This window comes from Vicia villosa, linkage group LG5, assembly GCF_029867415.1.
Source record: "Vicia villosa cultivar HV-30 ecotype Madison, WI linkage group LG5, Vvil1.0, whole genome shotgun sequence".
NCBI lineage: Eukaryota > Viridiplantae > Streptophyta > Magnoliopsida > Fabales > Fabaceae > Vicia > Vicia villosa.
Window position 1 is genome coordinate 82,808,620 of NC_081184.1, and position 8,949 is coordinate 82,817,568.

The window sequence follows — 8,949 nt, forward strand, 5'->3', positions numbered from 1 at the left end:
GAGGGAGAAAGAGTTAGTTAGAGAGGAGTTTGAACTGTTGGATTGGAAGTTAGTTGAAAGTTTGTTAAGTTAGTTATGCTGATAGTTAGGTTAGTTTGAACTGATGCATATGTTTTTTTGGATTGAAGTTAGGTGCAGTGTAAATGATGATAAACTTCTTTTGGCTCAAATCATGAAGAGGGAAAATAGAAATAGCAGACTTGCTGTGGCTGGCTTATTCATGGCATTCTTCTATGCTACAGGTTGGTAAGGTTCACCTCGAAATCAAACATTTGCTTATTGATTGAAATACCCTTTTTTTTATATGCTGAGCTGGGACTTTCTTGTATGCAGGGGTTTTGTTACAGTTCGGGAGATAAACTTTAAAAGCTATGGATGGACACGATTCAAGAACCAAATCACTGGTTCCCGTTGGAAGGTCGATGCTGCCTCAAGCTATGTTGCGCTTCAAGAGGATCTTTTACTTTTTGAAACTCGGCAAGCGAACGTGAAGAAGATTCCAGATGCCCCTCTGTAAAAGTGATGGTAAGGAAGTACTTAACGTTTAGACTTTTGCACATTGGCTTTTTCTCATCAAAATTTACTTTCAAAAACAATCTCATGGGTGTCCTTCATCTGTTCTGCATAGCTTGGACATCTTGTGATTAGTGTTTGCACATAAGCTGGCTGCAGGCAGAATTTGCGTATACCGTTAGATCTAAGTCTGAATTTAGTTCTATATGTGGCTGAACTATGCTAAATTATGATTCTGAACTGTGACATTCTGATATTGCAGGTTTGGAGCATCATGAGGAGTGGATGTCGCGGCTGAGTGAGTTTAACTGCTATGGTTGAATGGGATGGGACTGATTTGATGTTGGCTTGATAATGCCGAGTCGGATTCAAGACTGTTTCGCTTTTTGTGATTTGTTTTTTGTTATGTTTAGGTGTAGGTTATATACAGCTTGGTTTAAACTTGGATGAATTGTTGTATTGGTTTTTGGTATTGTATGGTTTTTGTAATGAAATTTTTGTATAATTTTTTGAATGAATAATTTTGGATTGGAATGATTTTGGAACATGGCTTTGAATAGTTCTTGAGTAATTGTTGAATGAATTATTAGTGTTCTTGATACCTTGTAGTGAGATGTCTCTGGATGGTGGATGAATGAATATTCAAACAATATATGCAAATCTTGAACGGTGTATGCTCTTTGTACTTCGACCCACCTTGAACAAATTACAAATAATGGAATCATTTGGACCAATGTCTCGAATCCATCCACCAACTAATGAAGCCTTGATTTTAATCCATCCATCCATGTTAATTTGTATGACAAACAACAAACAATTTTGAAACTGATCATGCCTTAAACCAGATTAATTCTAATTATGCTGACACTCGTGCTTGAGATAAAGACCTTCAAGGCTTAAGTCAAGAGACTCAATTGTACGATAATATCCCTCCTCCAAGCAAACAAATTAAGAACCTCAATCTAATTATTCTCTGACCTTCAATGTCGAGCCAACACTTGTAATAGAAGAAATTTACCCAAATAAATCAAAATCCTGAAAACTATTGCATAACCACTGTAGCAAAAGACTTGGTGAAGTGCGCACGAGCTCGAAACCCTAATTAAAGAGTCTCGATTCAAATAACTAGGGAAATACCCTAGTCCATGACAAATGATCCCATGCTTTGTGTATGTTTATTTAATGTATGAATGCGAGGTCGTGTTAATGCCCTAATGGAGGTATGCAGATGAAATGCGAAGCCTAAGTCAGTTAGTAATAAAAGGGTAGGACAAATTTGGGGTATGACAGCTGCCCCTATTTAATCGTCTTAAACCTGAAGGTGAGATTGGCGCTAGCCTTTCGAACATTCAGGTAGAAGAAGATTAAATATCAAGACCCGAAATTTATCCTGAAGAGAAGATGGTGTAAGTGTTATCCTTATTTTTGTTTTGATATCTGCTGGGGAAAGAAATTTTTGTTTTTCTGGTGGAAGAATTTACAATGAGTAATGGATTTGAATGGTGGTAGCTTGTAACGTGGTAACGGTGCCAATACAGGGTTTTCCAAGAGGATGGTTGCATGAAACAATGACTGAAAAGATAAGATCTCGTGCGATCTACGACTCAACATCGGGAGAAGATCTCGTACGATCTTCAGGACTGGAAGGAAAAAAAGATCTCGTGCGACCTATGACTCAACATCGACTCGACAACAGGAGAGGATCTCGTACGATCTATGACTCGACATCGGGGTGAGAATAACGAACTCGCGACCCACAAGAATTGAAAGAAAGGATAAACATCAACACTGGGGTTGGAGGACATCAACGCTGAGGTTGGAACGTATCAATACGGAGGTTGGGGGACATCAACACTGAGGTTGTGCAAGGAAAGGCATCGACACTGAGGTCGAGGACATCAACACTGAGGTTGGACGAGAAAAGATAAACATCAACACTGAGGTTGTGAATGACGATTGGCATCGACACGGAGGTCGGTGAAGGAGTGATAGGCATCAACACTGAGGTTGGACAAGAAAAGGATAGACATCAACACTGAGGTTGGAAAAGAAAGGTATCGACACTGAGGTCAAAGGAAGAAAGAATTAATATCAACACTGAGGTTGGGGATTGGGAATTAGTTTTGAAATGGTTTGCCAGGACGGAAGGCAAAGGATACACAACACGGGGGTTGGATCTAAAAAGTTTTCCCGTACGAGGGAAGAGATCACGGAGACTAGTGACGACTAGACTCGATCAAAAGACATCGTTAAACATTGGAGATTCACAGAGATGCTGATGCTGGCGGAGCATAAGAATTACATTAATCCCTCAGGCCAAAGGCGGGGTGTAACTCTTCAAGAGCGGCAATCGTTCGAATTGCCACACACCAAGTATAGTTATTCAAATGATTGAAAAATGAGATGGGTTGAATGCCCACCCTCATTCACACTCTAATCTTCACGCAGCACACGGGAAATAACCTCGGAGACAACGATTCCGACGAAGAAAGACATTGTATCCGATCCACATTGGGGAGAGAACATGAGACTTCTTTTGGGGATTGAGGATACCAGGTATTGGCACCATGGTTTGAGGAGATTTGTGATGTAGTAGCAGATATCAATCGGAGTTTGTAAGGATAACATTTTCTGTGGGGATGTATCATTGTCTTGATTGAGCGTTGGTTCTGATGATCTGGCTTATGCTTTGTATGTATGTTTGAATTTTTCTATGGCGTAATGTTCCGCTTTGACGGATATGCTACGCTTTTGAGGATGCAATGCTATATGCAATGGAAACTATATGCAGAGTGCCAAATAAAGGCATCAGTGTGATAGAGAAGCATGGTTATTGGGGTCCGTTGCTTGTTGTCTTGAGCTACCAACATGAATCGGTGTCGGAAACCCTGCAGTACCAAAGATCATTGGCAACTACACTGAGAGTTGAGATGTAGCTTTATCGGGGAGGAAGTGACTTCATCTGACTTTCCCTACATCTTGAACTGCTTGGGGATGGTGAGTTTGAGGAGATTCCCTCGATTCACCATGTTGAGGATAAGAAATTCAGACAAGGAGACTAGGTTGGGGGAGTGGAACAACTTCCATGAGAAATAAACTCATGTGTTTGAGGAGAGACCAAAGTTCCAGGAGAATTAAACTCCTATGATTGGGGAGAGACAGTACGACTCAGAAGATTGTGCCCCAAGCTTCATGAACTACGAGGGAATTTGCCCCAAAGGATCCTTGGAGAGATTTGTCGAATCTCGACGTAACTGCCCCAGATTGGTCGAACTCAAGAGAGATTCCTCGACTTGATTGCCCCAGATTGATGGAACCTTGAATGGATGCCTCAGTTGACAGAGTCTTCACATAACTTGCCCCTTGGAGTAATCAGCCTTTGAAGTGAATGGCTCATGGAATCAATCAACTTTTTCTGCAGTTGTTCATTGTTTGGTCTTCCTTGATGTCAAGTATTTATTCACAAGTAAAAGATATTTGTTTTGAAGATGATAATCCTGATGCAATGCTTATGCTAGCTTCGAGATCAAAGTTATTAAAACAAAGTTGTGACATTCAGTGTTTGAATTATTTGTCATATCGATATCAACATAAATGGTAAGCAAACATATGGGAGTCAGTTTTACGCAACTTGATGTGGTGTGCTTTCGAAATAAACCCAACTTCAATTAGGTCTTTTACGGGTTGTAACGTGGCCTGGTTCACGGTTTTAGAAAGAAAGGATTTAAGGCTCAAAGTCTAACCTAACCCACCCATTCTTCGTGATGTTCTCCAGTCCTAAGTTCAACTTAACCTGATACGAGCGTTCATCCTTCAAGAGGAGTTTGAGATGATTGAGGAATCAATGAAGTCTTCTCGGACATGGCAGTCACTCACTTTCTTTTTTGGGGAGAGTTGTTAGAATCCAATTTGTACCTATTTTGTTGATAGTTTTTGTCGTATTTCTCAATGTTTTTCCTAAGTTTTGATTCATTTAGGGTTGATACTTTGGTAAATAAATAAAACTATGTTTTTATTATCAATAGTAAGATTGTATGACTTTTCTTTACCTTTTGTAGGTATTTAAGCTTTTGGCAAGAGTATAATGGAAGGTGTGAAAGGATAGCCCTTAGAAGGAGGCTTGGAAGCAAAAGAAGGAAGTTTTGTATCAGCAAGTCCGCTAAGCGGAGCACCAGCGCGCTTATTGATCATTTCTAATTCACTAGCTAGCTTCAAGCGCGCTTCTTACAACGCAAAATAGAAGCAAACCAAAATTTTCTGTCCGCTTAGCGGACCAATCTCCCTAAGCGGACGCTGATCACTTTTTAGATATTTTGTGTAGTCCGCTTAGCGGACCTAGCCCGCTTAGTGGAGCTACTTTTTGACCACTTGTAATTTTAGCCACTTGGGGTAGATATTTTGTGGATCTTATCACTTTTTCATAACATACTTTTGGAATACAAGTGAGGGCAAGAGAGAAAAAGAAGAAAAACCATATTTTCAAGAGAACTTCAAGATATTCAAGCATCCATCTTCATCTTCTTTGAGTTTGATGCTAGTAAATCTTGTTTTGTTGTTTGTTATTGAAGCTTCCATGAGTATGGAGAGCTAAACATCTTCTTGTGTCAAGATTAGAGGTAGTTAGTTTGTAAATATGTATTTCTTTTAATCTTTTGTGTATGAACTTGATTGATGATTAATATATGGTGAATATCTTGTTATTCATGTTCTATTTGTTGTTTTTAAACCCTATTTTACTATCTTTGTTTACTTTGTATGCAACCTACATTTCATGTCACCGAACTCTTACCAAATCTTAGCTCAAAACACACTAAACTGTAGAACGGCGGTAGTATCGCATCAATTCCTGTGGAAACGATAAAGGAAATACTTACCCTTTTAACACTTATAAATAGAGAAGTTATTTGTCATTTCGAAACATCCAAAAACGTGAAAAACCTTAAAATCTTTCATACTTTTGTCACATATTTTAGCCATAATATTTTGAGAGTGTTCTTGAGTCTCAGTGGAGATATTGTTCTCGTTGAAAATATCATTGTAAATTTATCAAGATCATATTTTTTATTGAATTTGAATATGGAAAAGGTTATCATTAATTTGAATGTGGAAAAGGGTATCATTGAATTTTTCTACACTAGTTGGCTCATGCCCGATTTTAATGGTGCAGGTTAAGTTGACCATTATATGCCAATAGCTATGGAAAAAATTTCAAATTCAAAATCATTTTCAAGATTTTGGCTAACAGGCTTGTATAACTCATGCCTATGCTTATTTCTAAGGAGCAAATGGGATTCATGCAAGGCAGGAACACCCGAGACTGGATATATTTGCCATTTGAGACTACTAATCTTTTGATATCAAAGGCTTTTGGAGGAAGTTTAGCTTTGAGATTGACATACCAAAGGATTTTGACACATGGTGCGCTTTTATTATCAAAGTGTTAAGTACTTTTGGCTTTAATGACATATTTTTCAATTGGATATAGATCAGTTTATATAGTCTACACACATTAGCATTTCCATCAATGACATCACATAGTTATTTTACTAGTTAAGGGGGAGTGAGGCAAGGTGATTCTCTATCTCCGTTTCTTTTTTGCATTCTTGAAGATGTGTTAAGTAGAAGCTTGTCCAAACTGGTTTAGGGAGGTCATTTGATGCTTATTAAAGGAACCAGATAAATTTCACTTCCTTGTCATTGTTTTTATGCATATGACATTATGGACTATTATAATAATGGTATACAATCTAATTTGGTTACCTTGAAAAATGTTTTTACTAGATATATACTCTTGCTTCAGACTAGATTGTTAATGCAAGCAAGTCAACCATTTACTCTAGATCAATCTCTTATGCAAGGCTAACTCAAATTGCTCAATTTGTTGGTTTCAACATTGGAGAGTTTCCCTTCAATTACTTAGGAGTTTTAATCTTCAAGTGAAAGCCAAAGGTGGCTCACTTGCAACATTTTGCAGATAAAGAAGTCAGTCACGTTTTTTTTGAAAAAGTCACGTTATTAGTGCTATTAGAAGCATCCTGAAATTCATTTTTGAATTATTTTGTAACCCTCTCTAAAACCACTTCATTTTAAAGTAACTTATTTATTTATTTTTTCAATGGTGTAACTCTAACTAAATTTTTATTGGGTTCTATAATTTTACTTTATTATAATATTTTATTCATATTTCATAACTTTTACTTAACAAATTAAATATATGCTACCATAACTAATATATTATTTTTCAATCAAAGAATCCAAATTTATGGATACCTTGGTGAAGAAAACGTACCGGGCATATCTCAAAATAAAAAATAAAAAAACCATGTTTTTTTCTCCTATTTAAAGTGCTCTTACAAATCAAAATGTGTCTCCCTTTTTAAACTGCTCACTGTGAGGGGAAATCTTCTTAACACCCCCTTTCAATTATATAATTATAAACATTCTACGAATTTTTATAAAACTAAAAAATATCTTCTTTATTTCTTTATTAATTATATGTTGTAAAATTTTCTTTCAGTCTCAAAAAAATTTGGCAATGCATACAAAAAAAACTTCAATATAAATTTTTACTGAATTATATGAAATACTAGGTGCATATAACTTCTTATTGGACTTTTCCAAAATTTGAATATACCTAATATTTTTTAACATTCTTTAAAAACCAATAATATTATTTTTGAATTGTCACACAGCTTGAATACAAAAAAATTGGGTATGCATGTATCAAAAAATTAAAAATCATTAAAAAAATTGACCTATCAAATTTTTAAAAATATTCAATCACACCTTTGCATATTCCGACAATTCTTAAAAGTTGGGTATGCATGTATTTAGTATAAACCATGTTTTTTTACTAAACCTTACTGAAAATCTAAAAATATTTGATAAATTCAAAAATAAAATATTTACATTTTGATCTGCAATTTCGAAATTACCTTTAAAAACTTACATATGCATACAAACACTTTTAAAATGACCCATAAAACTGCAAAGAAATTTTGAAATTTATCGGATATTTCTAAATTATTTGTTTGATATTGAAGATATCAAAACTGTCCGTATAAATTTAAGCTTTTCAAATAATTTAGAAAAATAATATTATTAGCAGTGAAAATTATATTGTTTAAATTATTAGAGTATTATGTCAAATTATGGATTTATGGGGTGCTAAGTACAATAAAGGGGGTACCGGGTAAAATTCTCTATTGTGAAATGTCAAATGGACATATAGGTCTGTGTGTGATTTTCATGAACAATGAAGGTAGGATCAAAAAACTCTATTGAAGCTTAAGCGATGGCGTTGCAGAACATGATTTATCCATAAATGTTGTTGAAGGAGTGTGTAAGGGGGTGAAGAGAAAGTGTTAAGGGTTCGGAGAAACAAGGTTTCTTCACATTTGGAGAATGAAAAATGCAGTGGCCTATCAATTAGCTAGGTTTATGCACTAACAGACAATAATTTTGGGCTGAGTATCAATATGTATAAGTCAAGAGAATTTCTTAATCCACCCCAAGTCCAAAATAAAAACCCTACGTGATTCCTAAAATGTCCTTCTGAAATCGGAAGCATAATTTTGGTGCACATCTTTTTTGTGTAAAAATTGGTTGTGAACCAGAAGTATATTTTTTCGGTTGTCATTTTTTTCTCGTTGTTTCGCGTTAAATACAAAAACCTGTACAATTCATACAAACAAAATAATTGGAACAAATATATATATATATATATATATATATATATATATATATATATATATATATATATATATATATATATATATATATATATATATATATATATATATAGGTAGTACACATCACAAAAATTGTTTGTGGTCGATAAAGGGATAACCAAAAAATGTAATCCAAATACAATAACAAAAAACTAGAACTAAAATACAAACATATCATCAAATACTACTGGATATGGCAGATGATGAGTCGACCTGTCACCCTCGAGGCGTCCCTCCGCTGCCTCCTGTAAAACAGAGCCTCCCGAGCCTCCGCCATGATGACATCCAGAACACCTCTAACATCGAATCCGTCAGGAAACATACCTCTATCAATACCATCTCGCATAATCTCCATGATATGACGACACCTAGGTAACACGTCAGTGGCATGATTGGCCCTAGTCTGCTCATCCTCTAAGATCTCCTGATGAACTGGCCTCAGTAGGTTCCCTAGAGCTTCTTGTACCATGTAAGGATAGGACACCCGGAAGAACCATATCATGTAACCGTACTCGTAGCTCTAGTGTTTTGGTGCTACGGTACTCTTGGCCTCATCAGGAACAAGATGATTCTCAAAATCATCAAACAAAGCATCCATATCCCTCAATTTCATCGCCGGAGGAGCAGATACAATAGGATCGCAGGGAATTGTCTAGGTGAACCCAAAGTGACGTATTACCCGCTCAGGCATATAAGTAGTTGTCTT